Genomic DNA, 14,722 nt, shown 5'->3' with positions numbered 1-14,722 from the left:
GTTATCTCCTACAAATCTTTCATTCCATTCGCCACAGGACCCCAAATGACCACAGCTACTAAAACAGGAGGAATAGGGACAACTAATGAAAAGAATTCATGTTTCTCTCTCTTCATTTCGCTTCTAGTACCCAAGTCAAGGCTCTGCAGAAGAAAACTCAATATGGGAAAGATTAATGAATTTGTTGAACAAAACTGACAGTCAATTTGCAGAATTCAAACCAGGCACCTTTAGTTGCCGCAAATAAATGACACAGGGCCCTTGGCATATGGATAATTGTACTCCCCACTTTTCAACATTGACGTCTCTCAAATGGAGTTGCCACAGGCCTACACTTGAGCCTGGTAATGCAAGTAACTTCCATGAGGGAGGAAGCTCGTGGGAACCTCCCACCAGGCCTGTGCCCTCAACCTCACAATGGACTCAGAATGTTTTAGGCCTGGAAGGTTTTGAATATCTCCTTATAAGCCTTCAGGGCAGCTCTCCTTTATTAATGCCTTATGCTGGTGGGAACCCAACTTGGAGAACCAGTATATGTGGTACTAAGATACCACTGGATTCCTTGAGCTCCTTGACTGCAGGCTTCTGCCATGCATGAAAAATAAAATTCCACATTTTAATGACAACTTTGAAAACTGATCTGCATCATAAAACAGATAATCAGCGCCCCAGTGACCATCCGCCTACCTTGAGGCAAGTCTGATGTTTGATTGTCCAACATCTTATTCTAAGTCTACACAAAGAAAAACACCTTGGGATTAGCCACATGTGTGCAGTTATTCAAGCATTGATGACTTCTAGGGGTGCTCTGATGCCTGTGTCACAACCTCTGGAGTTATAGAGATTTGGTCCGTATTAAGCCTCTGAAAGATTATTTTATTCCCTTAAAAAAAATTTTTTTAATGTGTATTTTATTTTTGAGAGAGAGAGAGACAGAGAGACAGAGAGACAGAGCACAAGCAGGGGAGGGGCAGACACAGAATCTGAAGCAGGCTCCAGACTCTGAACTGTCAGCACAGAGCCTGATGCGGGGCTTGAACTCATGAACTGTGAGACCATGACCTGAGTCTAACCGACTGAGCCATCCAGTCACCCAGGATTATTTTATTCTTAGCTACACTCATTGATATGAGGGTCAGAGGGTGTGTTTGTTTCTGTTTTTATTATAAAAGGCAGTCCTGCAATGAAGAGGAAAATATAGAACTCCTTAAAAGAATTACCTGAAGCCAAGAACTAGGATCCTGAAAACTCATTCCTCTGAAGGAAGAGGAATACTTCCCCCCTCAGCGAAAAGGATACTGAACAGGCTCTAAACGTTGGAAGCTTGGCATGTAGTGACACATGATACCAGTAACACAATAGAAGACTCATCCTAAAAGAAGTGTCTTGCCTAGAGCTTAGAGCTCACTTCTATCGTAATGCACTTGAAATCACTCAAATTCACTCTAAAGAGAAATTGAATATTTAAGGTCTATGAAGTGGACCCCAAGCTGTGACAGTTTCCCTTGAAAATATTTTCCTTTGTTCTAGATTCATTTTCTCTTGCCATGGCTTAGGTCCCTGGGTCTGACAAAAGATTAGAAGGTTCTGCCCAGGACTCTGTGGCAATCTCTGCCGTTTGGGAGCAGGTTACAATGTGAGGAATTTAAAGGGCTCTTTAATTTAAAGGGTCTTGGAATGTAAAGGGTCTGGGTAGCTGACCCTACCCAGAATAACTTCCATTCTCCTTTCCTGGTGACCAGTCACTTCATTTCTAAGGGTAAATTGGCTTACAAGGGAAAGCAATATTGACCTAAGTTCACAGTGTGGAAAGCTGTGAAGAAAGGAAAATGGGGAAACTCCTGAAAATTTCCATCCAGCCCATGATCTCTAGAATAGAGCCAAGCCAATGGAGTCCTAGATGGTGTTTTAGATGTATTTTGTTTCTCTGTGCCTCATGTTTATGGCTTGTAACTGCCTTGCCCTGTGAAGATGTACTCTGCCAAATTATTAGGCAGAGTTTAGCCTGGTATTTGTTAAATGGGTTTTTTTTCTACTAGGCTGCAGCTAAATGTAAATAAATGCAATCAGATGCATTTATTTATGAAATGGGAAATTGCCAAAACAAAAAACAAACTAACAACCAAAAACCCTAGTGTCAAAAATAACTTCCAGGGGATTTAGATTAATTTGCATCTACTCCCCCTGTCCCTGCTATATACTGGGAATGCCTGTGTCTTATCTGTAGTTAAAAAAAAAAAAAAACAACTAAAAATTATATTAAGGTATTTTATAGGTTATCTATCTGAGCCCTCATGAGAGAGTATTGCCACTTTTTTAACTGCATCTAAATAAAATGATAATTTTTTTCTAATTATCTTACATAATATGTTACGATCTTAGGGCTGAGAACCATATCTTTAGACTTCAACAGTAACACACTATAAATTAAAAAGCATTATGGAAACAAATTAAGTTAGTTTCCCTTGCCAAAGTATATACTGACATTAATATACCAACATTAACTTAGTATTTAAATTGGTTTCTGTCCTCTTTTCCTGAGACACTATCTTGCTTTTACTTCTGTACTCAGAAGTGTCTTTTTCCCCCAGAGCATATGGTTTAATTATGCATTGGCATTGTTGATGCAAAAGGGAAAGATAGCATGTAAATTGCTATATAATCACAGCCTAGAAGCTCTTAAAATGGCAGTGGATTGAGAAAAAATTAATAGCAAATTTCACAAAAGCAATAGAGTGTGTAGGAAATACTCTGCCAATTTCCTTATCTAGACAGCATTTGAGCAAAAGGGTGGAATATTCTCTTAGATTCCATTGACTGTACTATCCTGAGTCCTACTGGGGACTTAATAAAAATTTCACTGAATAGTTTACTAACAAAGGGATCTACTGAGGGACGTGTTATTCATTCAGGGAATGTTTATGTAGTACTAAATTGTACCAGACCCTCTTTCATGCAGGCTCAAGAGCCAACTTGCAGTAGAATCTGGAACCTAGCATGGAATCTGTTTCTGTGGCTAGTCTGTTTTCTTAGAGGAGGGTGGGCATATTCGCCAAGTGTCATATGAAGGGAGGAGGAATTCCAAGAAAGGCAAAATAGCTTGAAGATTACTGTTGTGGGCATATAGTAAGAGTGCCCAGGTCTAGATCATTGCTCTACTGCTCATCAACTGAGTGGCCTTAGGCAGCTTGCAGAAACTTTCTGAGTTCCAGTTTTCTCATTTGTATGATAATAAAAGTACCTACCTCTTAAGATTCTTGAGCATGAAAAATGACCACATGCCTTTTAAGTTTTGTTAGCTTTTATTTTTCAAAATGCTTAATGGCATCCCATCAGATTCTGGGCCAGTGAAGCAGCGCCTGTGAAGCTGTCTTATTTTCATGGTGGGTCTTTGTGTAGAGACAATTTAGACAGACTCAATAATGTATGTCTTATGCATCCCTCAGATTCTGACTTTCAACCCCTCTGGCAAGTTAGGGAACAGGGCTGAAGCCAGCCTATTAACCTCAGTAATTTTTATATGACAAAAGAAAAGGCTTGAACTGATGGGTAAGTGTAGAAAATGATGAGGTGCTCTATTATTTCAGCCCCTGAGCAGTCCTCTGCACAAACTTTCTCAGTTTTTAATCTCCAAAGCTTTCTGATTTTAAAAGGATTTAAAAGCTAACACACATACAGTGTAACAAAAAAAATTTAACCTCGGGAGTTCAAAATCATATATCTTTATCTTTATATAATTTTCTACAAAGGTTACGTTTCATTGTCTTTACAAAATTGTTTCATATGAAGTTCAAAACCATTTCCATAAAAACTAGGTATTAGAATAGACTGGGCTGTGCCCAGGAGACATTACAGAGGATAGAGAAGTTCCAGATCTATCCAGCTGACCATTTTATTTTTCAATCATCTGAAATATGGCTTGTAGTCTTGACCATGGTGGTGGTAGTTGTCATGAAGAAGACAGAAATGATTGATACAGACATAGACTATTTCCACACATACAGAAGGTAAAGATTGGACAATCACTGACCTCATTTTATTCAATAAATTCTTCTTAAACTCCTGCTCTGTACTAAGCGCAGTGCTGAATTAAAATAACATACAAAACCATGCCCTCAAGGAAATATATATATAATATATAGATATATACTATATCTATATATTCTATATATATAACATATATAATATATATTCTAGGTCTGTGGTTCATGCAAAATAATCAACATGAATTAACTAGACCAGAAATGCAAACTAAGGGGGCATCTGGGTGGCTCAGTTGGTTAAGGGTCCGACTTCGGCTCGTGCTGAAGGTCATGATCTCACGGTTTGTGAGGTGGAGCCCCGCATTGGGCTCTGTGCTGACAACTGAGAGCCTGGAGCCTGCTTTGGATTCTGTGTCTCCCCCTCTCTCCACCCCTTCCCTGCTCATGCTCTGTCTCTCTCTGTGTCTCAATAATAAACGTTAAAATTTTTTTTAAGTAAAAAAAAGAAATGCAAACAAGGAAGGAATCTCTGCTGATCTGCTCATAATAAAACTCAGATAAAATGGTAGCATTAACTGAGCTGTAAAGGATGAATAGTTTATCACAGAACATTGTAGGCTTTCAAATAGTACATGTTAAAAGAATTATTCATTCACTCCTTTTTATCAGCCAAAATGTAGAGTGACCATTCTAAGTGGAGAGACTTGTAGTAATCAAAAAGTACAGAAATTGTGTCCATCCTTCAAGACCCAACACCAATGCAGTCTCTTCTACAAAGATCTAATTCCCCTAATATTATTTGTAACTGGTTTCTTCCATTATTATGGTCTACTTGGTATGTAAGTAATGCCTATGCTTATTTTATCTCCCACCAGTTAGTAAATCATAAGCTCCTTAAGAGCAGTGTTCTGATCCTATTCATCTTCATCCATAAACACCCCCTTAACACCAGCAATTATTTAAAGCCTGAATGAACCTGGGGACAGACTTCGAAGAGTGGTAAGTCCTCTAATGATAACCCCAGCCTTCCATACTTCGTGCTATGATGTAGCTGGTTTTGGAAGAACACAAAATTAAATTGGAGGCCACTAGAAGAACAGCTTAGAGAATGGATTTATTTATTCTAAAGCTTTCTACTGAGAGATGAAATCTCTGAATTGAGTCATATCGTTTGAACCAGTTGATCGTGATTTATCTTTATTACTCTTGGCTCCATTTATACAAAGAGAGGAGAGGAACTGGGCAAAGGCCCAGTAGGTTGAATCAATGTCAAAAATCAATTCTGTATGCCTTTTTCTTCCCCTCAGTAGCAGATTATTTGTATTTTTCCCTGAATTGCTCGCCTGACAAGGTGAAGTTTCTGTTTCACTCTTCCTGTGGAAGTGTTCACGGAAGTCACATCTCGCTACATGCACACACACCACCCCAGAATTCCAAGGTCCAAAAACATGTCTCAGAAAGAAATGCAGTGAGAATTATTGGTAACTAAAGGTCATATGGATCAAGAAGTTGAATTATTCAGACCAAAAATGTTATCTGTCTCCATCATCTAGTGCGAAAAGAGTACTAACACTTGGGCTCTTGTTTCTGCACTGCCATCTCCCACAGTCTTTAAGACCCAAGACAAGTCATTTAGCTATTTATTCACTCAGTTTCCCCATTTGCAGAATCTGTTTCCTTCCAGTGCTGAGATTTTATGACTCTAAAGGTGGAGTCTCTCCCTGGCAGCTGTCAAAATCAGAACTAGAGCTCCGGGCTTGCAACATTATGGTCCAGCCCATTATAGCAATCCCTGCTTTTTAATATCTCCCACATGAGGCTTCATTTTGTAAACCTTTTCATCTGGAAGGCTTTAGAAACCAATCAGCAGTTTGTGTTTTTTTTTTCTTTATTTTGAAACTTTTTTGGAGTTTGACGGAATTGAACAAGAAACAATTTTATGTAGCAGATAGCAGAGATAGATCCGTGTAGGCCTCAGCAAAACTATTAAATGGGCCAAATTCGTTTCACCCAGTTTATCTTCCTCCTGTCAGTGTGCATTTATGTAGATTTAGCTCTCAAGATATCATTTCGCCTAGTCTGCGTTACTCTTCATTTAACCCCTTAGTAGACCAGGGGTCTCCGCCTCACATGTTTGCCAGGTCCAGGAAGGTAACATGATTAGGCTGAGAATAATTTGAGAAGAGGAAGCTGGGGAGTGGGTGTTGAGGTTCGTGAAGCACAGCCGTTAGACCAAACCTAAAGACGTTTAAATCTATTTAAAATAAACAAAAACATGCCAGCCAAATAAAACAATTCTTCCTGTACAATTTGGCCAGAATTTATAATCCTGTTACAAACCCTTTAAAATCCGGAGAAGCATCCCTGGACGCTTAGATATGCTGACATCTAGTGGTGGGGGGAGGGATTGCTTATGACCACAGGGTGGAAGCCAGAATACTTTCTTACAGCCAACATTTGCCAAATGTCATGCAGGTGCTTCATGTTGATTAGCATTTAATTCTCACAAAAGCCCCAAGAATTAAGTACCGTCTTTACAACATTTAAAGTTGATGCAACGAGGTTTCCAATCAGGCAATTTCCCAAGGTCAAAAGAATGGGTACTGAGATTTGGTTGGAATTCTGTCTGAGACTTATTCTCTTTTTTAGAGAATGCTTCTTAAAACTGGATACTCTGGCTCCTATAACTCTAATGCTTTAATAGGGTGTCAAGAGGTTTCCCCCCAAACAAAAAGTTGATTTAAACTCCTCCTGAGGCGGGGCGCCTGGGTGGCGCAGTCGGTTAAGTGTCCGACTTCAGCCAGGTCACGATCTCGCGGTCCGTGGGTTCGAGCCCCACGTCAGGCTGTGGGCTGATGGCTCAGAGCCTGGAGCCTGTTTCCGATTCTGTGTCTCCCTCTCTCTCTGCCCCTCCCCCGTTCATGCTCTGTCTCTCTCTGTCCCAAAAATAAATAAACGTTGAAAAAAATAAAAATAAAAAATAAACTCCTCCTGAGGCTTATTTCATGCCACAGTTGAAAATGGAGGGGAGGAGATACCCAGTCATGAGAAAGAAGGAGCTCCCGCCATTTGCAACAACATGGATGGCACCTGAGGACGTTATGCTAGAAAAAAGCCAGACAGATGAAAACTGCATGATGTCCTTTCTTTGTGGAATCTTTTTTTTTTTTTTTAAGTCAAACTCACGGAAACAGTGGAAAGTTGGTTTCCAGTGGTCGGGGGTGAAAGGAATAGAAAGAGTTTAGTAAAAGGGTTTAAACTTTCAGCTCGAAGATGAGGTCTGAGCATCTCATGTAAAACATGATTTCTGTCTAGAGTTGAGAACACTGGATTATATCATTAAAATTTGCTAGGATCGTAGAACTTAAATGTTCTCACCAAGGGGGCAAAAAGATAAATATGAGAGGTGATGGATGTGTTAATTAACAGGATGTGGAAGGGTCCTTTCACAATGTATCAAACCACCACGATGTACACTTTAAATACCTTACAATTTTATATGCCAATTATACTTCAATAGAGAAGAATTTTTAAAATACAGAAAAGACAGTGGAGGAAGGAGGGAGGGAGAGCCTTTCATGACTTGTCTGCTTTTCCTTCTAGGTTAAAATTAAAATATAAATCCTCCAGACACCTTCTGCCTGCTAGACATCTGTTCACGCAGGTCAGAATGCCTTTTCTTGGGTCTTTCTCCTACTGGACTCTATTAATAGAAGTGTTATTTCAGTTGCAAGGCTCACATATCATTTGTAGAATTCTCCAGTCACAATGACCCTCCTCTTTATATTTCCCTTTAAAAAGAGACAGTCCTGACTTGCCTCCTCCTACCTGCTTCTTAATCAACAGACCATGATTGTAGGCAATTTCACAGCCTTCCTTAGCTTCAGAGCCCCCCCCCCCACCACCACCACCACACTGCCAACGAAAACTACAAAGTGCTTTTCCCCTAGATATCCCAAAGGAAGGCAATGTAACATGGCAGGCATGAAGGTAGACTTGAGTCAGGCTGATCTGAGTTGTACTCAGGCTCTTATTACTTCCCAACTATATGACCTTGAAGAATTGAGGTTCCTCTGGGAATTGAGGTGATGCTATCTCTCTCGTGTAACTATCAGGAAGAGCAAATAAACTCAGATAATGTTAGTAAAGCTCTCAATGGAATGCCTGGCCCATGGGCTGTGTTAAAGAGTAGCAGACATTGTTTAAATGAACAAGAACAAAAACTTAAAAGTAAGCAAAAACAGCATCCCATCCTGTTGGAGTACAACAGAATGTAACACTTCTGAGTGTTTTGGAGTTTTGACCAAAATAAATTAGATTGTGATGTGTTCTGCCCTGGCCAAGAAAGTGCAGAACATCTGCCTTCCACTGAAAGCGCCCTGACTTCATTGGTCATGATCCCAGGAAGTCAGAGAGCAGTGCCAACACTTCTTGACTACTCCACGCAGCATGCTTCGTGGTGTGAAGGTCTGTCTCCCCTGTCCCTCAGATCCTCTTCCTCCCTTTCTGAAGCCGCTTGACAGAGGAGACTGCCATTTCTTTATTCAGTAGGCTGTTCTCAGATCCACGTGGGTGATCCCATTTGTGCCAAGCCTTCATGTCCTTTGTCGTAGAGCAAAGACAAAGATGGCTCTCTTCTTTGCTAAAACTGTTCACCTCTCATTGCATAATATCCTGGCTATGGTACACGTAAAAGGCCCTTTGCCCACCATGACAGAGAAGCTCATTTTGCTACAGCTATATTTAGGAGCATGGCCCACTGTATTTCCCCCAATCTTTTTCGTGATCTTTCTTCCCATTGCCCTCATAAACAATTTTGATTCCAGTTCTGTTTTGTGGAAGGCAGCAGGAGGCTGTTAGGAGTATAATTCTAGTTACCGAAAGACCTGGATTTGGGTTTTTCCTTGCACCTCGGATGTCTCCTGTATAAAACCTAGCATGGCTACACCAGCCCCTGCTTGAGACCATTGTGAATTGGGGAAAGATCCTCAAACTTCCTGGTGGACAGTCTGGGGAGTGGCGCAAAGCTGGGTTCCAGGCTCTCCTTACTTCTTGCCTAACTGTAGCAGCCATCCTGAAGACAATATAGTGCTTTATAGGATGCGTTGAGCGTGAAATAAGATAACAGATATAAAATACCAGAAAGAGCCCAGTGGCTGGTTTATGGCAAGCACTCAACATATAGTTACTTATTTTATTATTTCTATCCATCAGACAAAGCATTGCCCTATTCTATATCTTCTCTAATCTCGTTCCTCCATTTCATCAATGAACAAATACTGAAAACCTTCCTATAAGTGGAAGGTTTTATTTATCAGCTCCTCTGAAAAACTCACTGAAAATATTCTGAATGTCATAAAATAAAACTGGAAATATTTATAAGAGGATTTCATCAGAATTTCCCCAAATTCAATGGCAGTGGAAAATTGATAAAGAATATATTTTTCATCACTTTCTGGACACTACAAAATAACCTGAGATTCTCAAAAGAAGACCATCTGAAGATCATTCAACAGCTCCTTGAAACTAAAATTTTCTTGAACAAAAGTTCTTATATGAGGTAGATATTAGATGATGTTAAGAAATTATTTTGTGTTAGGTATGACAGATGTAGTGGGTATGCAGGAAACATTTTTGGAGATGCATGCTGAAAAATTTGGGGATGAAGTATCATGATATCATTAATTTACTTTTAAGCAATACGGTATATCATGTCAAAAGTTTTAACATGTATATCATGTTAAAAGTTTACATAAAAATAAGTCAGCCTGGAAATGATTATGTAAAAACTGCTAGTGTTTGTTGGCTGTAGGAGATAGATACCCTGTTTTGAAATTTTTCATTACCCAACAAAAAAAATAAGGTAAGAAACCGAGTGCCTAGTAAAAAGAAAAATAAAAAGAAATCAGTCCTTAGCTTCCAACTCTATCTCAGAAAGTGTTTAAACAACTTTGGCCTGTTTTGTATGCACAGAGAAATCAAGATTCTTTGTCAACCAAAAAACAGAGTCCTCTAAATGGTGAATCTTCATAATCATTGAAAATAAGCAACAGTGACCAGATTGCCTCCATTATTATTCAATTATTATTGGTTCCATTCTTCTTGAGAGAGACTTATTCTCTCTCAAGCGTGTATTTTTATAAACCAATTTGTTTCATTATTGCCTGAATACCACTTTGTTTTTAGTGTATTTTTTTAATTTATTGTTTTAATTTGAATATGCTTGGGGTGTCTAGGTGACTCAGTCAAGCATCTGACTTTGGCTCAGGTCATAATCTTGCAGTTCATGAGTTCGAGCCCTGCCTCCAGCTCTGTGCTGACAGCTCAGAGCCTGGATCCTGCTTTGGATTCTGTGTCTCCTCTCTGCCCCTCACCCACTTGTATTCTGTCTCTCTCTCTCTCTCTCTCTCTCTCTCTCTCTTTCAAAAATAAATAAACAGTAAAATAATAATAATTTGAATATGGTTAACGCATGTTGTTACATTAGTTTCAGGTACACAACTTAGTGATTTGACAAGTTTATACATGATGCAATGTTCACCACAAGTGTAGTCACCATCTATACCATTATTATATCGCTATTACAATATCATTGACTATATTTCTTATGTTGTATCTTTTATTCTCATGATTTTTTCATTCCATAACTGGAAGCCCGTACCTCCCTCCCCCCATCACCCAGTTTGCCCATTCTCCCACCCCTGCCTCCTGGCAACTTGCATCAGTTTATTCTCTGTGCTTATAGGTCTGATTGTGCTTTTTGTTTATTTGCTAGGTTTTAGTTTCCACTTATGAGTGGAATCATATGATAGTTGTCTTTCTCAGTCTGACTTATTTCACTTAGCATAATACCCTTTAGGTCCATCCATGTTGTCTCAAATGGCACGATGTCATCCTTTTTTATGGCTGTGTAATGTTCGTGTGTGTGTGTGTGTGTGTGTGTGTGTGTGTGTACCACATTTGTGTTATCTATTCACCTATTGATGGACATACTTCCATATCTTGGCTATTGTAAATAATGCTGCAATAAACTTGGAGTGCATATATCTTTTTGAATTAGTCCTTACATTCTTGGATCATATGGTATTTCTATTTTTAATTTTTTAATTTTTGCACATTCCCAATAACAGGTGCAAGGATTCCTTTTTCTCACATCCTTGCCAACACTTGTTACTTCTTGTCATTTTGATTCTAGCCATTTTAACTGGTGTAAGGTGATACTCACCATGGCTTTGATTTGCATTTCCCTTATGGTTAGTGATGTTGAGCATCTTTTCATGTGTCTGTTGGCCATCTGGATGTCTTCTTTGGAAAAATGTCTATTCAAGTCCTCTCCCAATATTTTAATGGGATGTTTGGCTTTTTTGGTGTTGAGTTGTAAAGTTCTTTATATATTATGGATATTAATGCCTTACCAGATCTGTCATTTGCAAATATCTTTTCCTATTAAGTAGGTTGTCTTTTGCTTTGTTGATTGTTTTCTTTGCTGTGCAGAAGCTTTTTATTTGAATGTAGTCTCAATAGTTTATTTTAGCTTTTGTTTCCCTTGCCTCAGGAGACATATCTAGAAAAATATTGCTACAGCCAATGTCAGAGAAATTACTACCTGTGTTCCCCTCAAGATTTTTATGGTTTCAGGTCTCACATTTAGCCCTTTAATCCATTTTGAGCTTATTTTTGTGTATGGTGTTAGAAAGTGGTTCAGTTTCATTCTTTTGCATATAGCTGTCCAGTGTTCCCACTACCATTTATTGAAAAGACTGTCTTTTCCCCATTGTATATTCTTGCCCTCCTTGTCTTAGATTAATTGAACATATAATTATGGGTTTGTTTCTTGGGTCTCTGTTCTATTGTTCTATGTGGTCTATTTTTCTGCCAGTTCCATACTGTTTTGATTACATTTTTAAAATTTCTTAACATTGCTTCATTCTACTTAATTTCATGGTTATTTTCCATTTATGGCAAGTGATTCTTATTTTCCATTTACATTCATTTCCTTTTCAAATTTAAGTAAAAAAGTGAGTTGATTTAAAATTGTTGGCAGAAATTATGAAGGTCATAACTGAATGGCTGAAGTTTGGGAAATACTGAGCTAAAGAGAAGAGAAAAAATTAAAATGAGTTTTAACAAATTATGTTCCATAAAACATTAGTTTCAAAATATGCTTCCGGTGGGGGGCGGGGTGGGGGCAACTCTGTTCTGCAGTAAAATGAGTTTGAGAAACATGTATACTATATCACCCTCTAAGAGATTCGCAAGGCATATTAGTATATTAAAAGCTTGAAGAAGTTCTGCAATAAAGAAACTCATTTGATTTTAAGTCAGCAGTTCCCAAATTTATTGGACCAGAACTTTTTTTTTTTTTCCTAAATAAACTATTAACATTGAGACCCATTTTAGGAAACACTGGTGATAAGGAGTTTTATGTTTAGGGAAGAAGGGCTTGCCAGGATTGATCAGAATAAACATCAGCTGGGGCTCCCTTACTCCCTGTCTCCCTTTCTTGGTCCTTTCAGAGGCTCAGAGGGCATGTAAGCTGACACAGTAACAGAGGAGGGCTGGTTTGGAAGAGAGAATACCCAAATAAGAGAAGAGATGTCAGCTAGCTCAACAGCAGGTCAGATCCCATAACAGAAATAACTCAGCAGGAATTTCGGAGGTATTCAACTCTGCATAAGCAAATGGGAGGGGAGAAGATTTTAAGACTGTGTTAAGGAAAAGGAGATGATGTGCAAATTTCAAAAGTAGCTCAGAAGAATTCAAGTTTTAGGAGTCTTGTTTGTGAAAGGTTTGATGAATTTCTAGAGTAAAGAAGTGGAATAACTGAGGAGGCAAAGTTTGTGTTAAAACCCAAAATACATCTATGCGCCAAACACAAAGTAAGTATGCTGTAAATGTCAGCCATTAATTCCTTCACAAAAACTATTTTGTCCAGTCCCCGCCCCCAGTATTTCTCAGTGTGATGTGCCTGGGAGGGCTTATATTCTTCCATTATCTTGGCAAGAAAAAAGAAATAATACAACCTGAGAAATGCAAGCTTGCTTATTGCAGTAGACAGCAGCTAAAGAATTGGGGGAGCAAACCAATATTTTCCCCAATACGTGAATTGAAGAAACTGGAAGGATAAAGAAGAAAAAAGTGTCCCTTGGCTTTCCAAATGTGGTGTGCTAGAAGCAGACCACACTATGAATTACTGACAAAATGAGAAAACCAACAATGTTAATTGGGACCCTGTGCTGGTGGTAGGGTTTACGGTGAGATTGTGTCCTGCCTCTCCCACCTGTTCCGATACGGTTTTCTTCTTATTTGCCCACCCAATGTGCAGTTATCACTCAGCCAGCCCTTAGGTCTTGTCAAGAGGAAATTGTCCCATATGCAGCTGTGGATTCGCTGTGTCTGTGGGAGGAGGTGAGCTTAGGATCTTCCTACTTGCCATCTTGAACTGGAACTTCATAGATTTTTTTCTAATCAAAAAGGGAGAGGCTTGATCTGGATTACAGATTTTTGAATATAGATTCCATATAGCCACTAGGTCCATAAAGCCCTTGAAACTATACACATACAGATTTTCTGGAGCGAGGATCCATAGCTTCTATTAGATTCTCAAAGGAATCCCTGACCCAAAAAAGGATAAGAACTATCAGACTAGATTATTTCAAAGCCTAGCCCAGGTGAATATTAATCCAGAACCATTCAAAAAAGAAATTGGTTTATTTGATTTTTATCTTATTGGTTGATTTTTAAGCCATTTGCTCCCACTAGCTTAAATGAATAGTTCAGTCGAAAGAAAAAACTTAATTGTTTTCTTTAAAAGATTTTAAAAAGATAAAATTCATTTTCTCCTTCATGCTAAAAACCTCCCAACAGATTTGGCATGATTGGTAGAGTAATAGGAAGCTCAAAGCTCAAACAATTATCTCAATGAGTGCAGAATTGATTTTGAATTCTCAAATTAGAATTGAGGTTGCATGGAAAATTTGAAAGTGATTCTACTCTTGAGTTTTTAGCTGACTTCATTCTAAACCTTGTTTAAGAAGAAGAATACCAAGTTGAATGAGTGAAGAATCTTTCCAACTCAAAAAGCATTCACAATGTGACCAGAAAGCAAAGGATTGAAGCAATGATGTAAATATATAAGAACTAGCTTAACCGAAACACTTGTCTTCATTACGCACTGGACAAAAATGATTTCTTCTTTAGGGGCTCAAATTGTCTGGTTGGGTTGTTTGTCCTGATTAAATCAGACAAATAAATAGTTGCTCTCTACCTTACTCTTTCATGGCAATGACCTTAACATAGATACTTTTACAGATGTTTCTTCTAACCATTTACAGATAAGCTATATTGATTGGGTAGAGAAATATTCCTCTATGGAAACTCAAGTTCTTCATTTGTTAGGCTCTGGCCAGAGGGGTCATTTTTGAAGGCTTCTGACCGTTACTTCTCTGTCATCCAGTTGAGTAGCCAGTACACAGATCAGAGTGTCCACATACCAGACAACATTATGGATTCGTGTATATTCCTGACACCACTGCTTATCACTTTTTGTTTCAGGTCCTCCACTCCTTTCTTGATCTTAACATTCCACTGAGCTAGTAGCTGTTACTGATATCCCTTTCAGGTGAAGCTACGGGATCTTACTTTTATTGATCTCCCAGAAAATAGACTGCATTTATTCCCGTAGAGGCCCAATGGGAACCACAGGGATAATAGTCACCTATTTCCTGTCTCCTCTATGG

This window comes from Leopardus geoffroyi, chromosome D2 (assembly GCF_018350155.1).
Source record: "Leopardus geoffroyi isolate Oge1 chromosome D2, O.geoffroyi_Oge1_pat1.0, whole genome shotgun sequence".
Classification (NCBI taxonomy): domain Eukaryota; kingdom Metazoa; phylum Chordata; class Mammalia; order Carnivora; family Felidae; genus Leopardus; species Leopardus geoffroyi.
The sequence above is the reverse complement of the archived record's forward strand: the minus strand, read 5'-3'. Positions refer to the sequence as shown.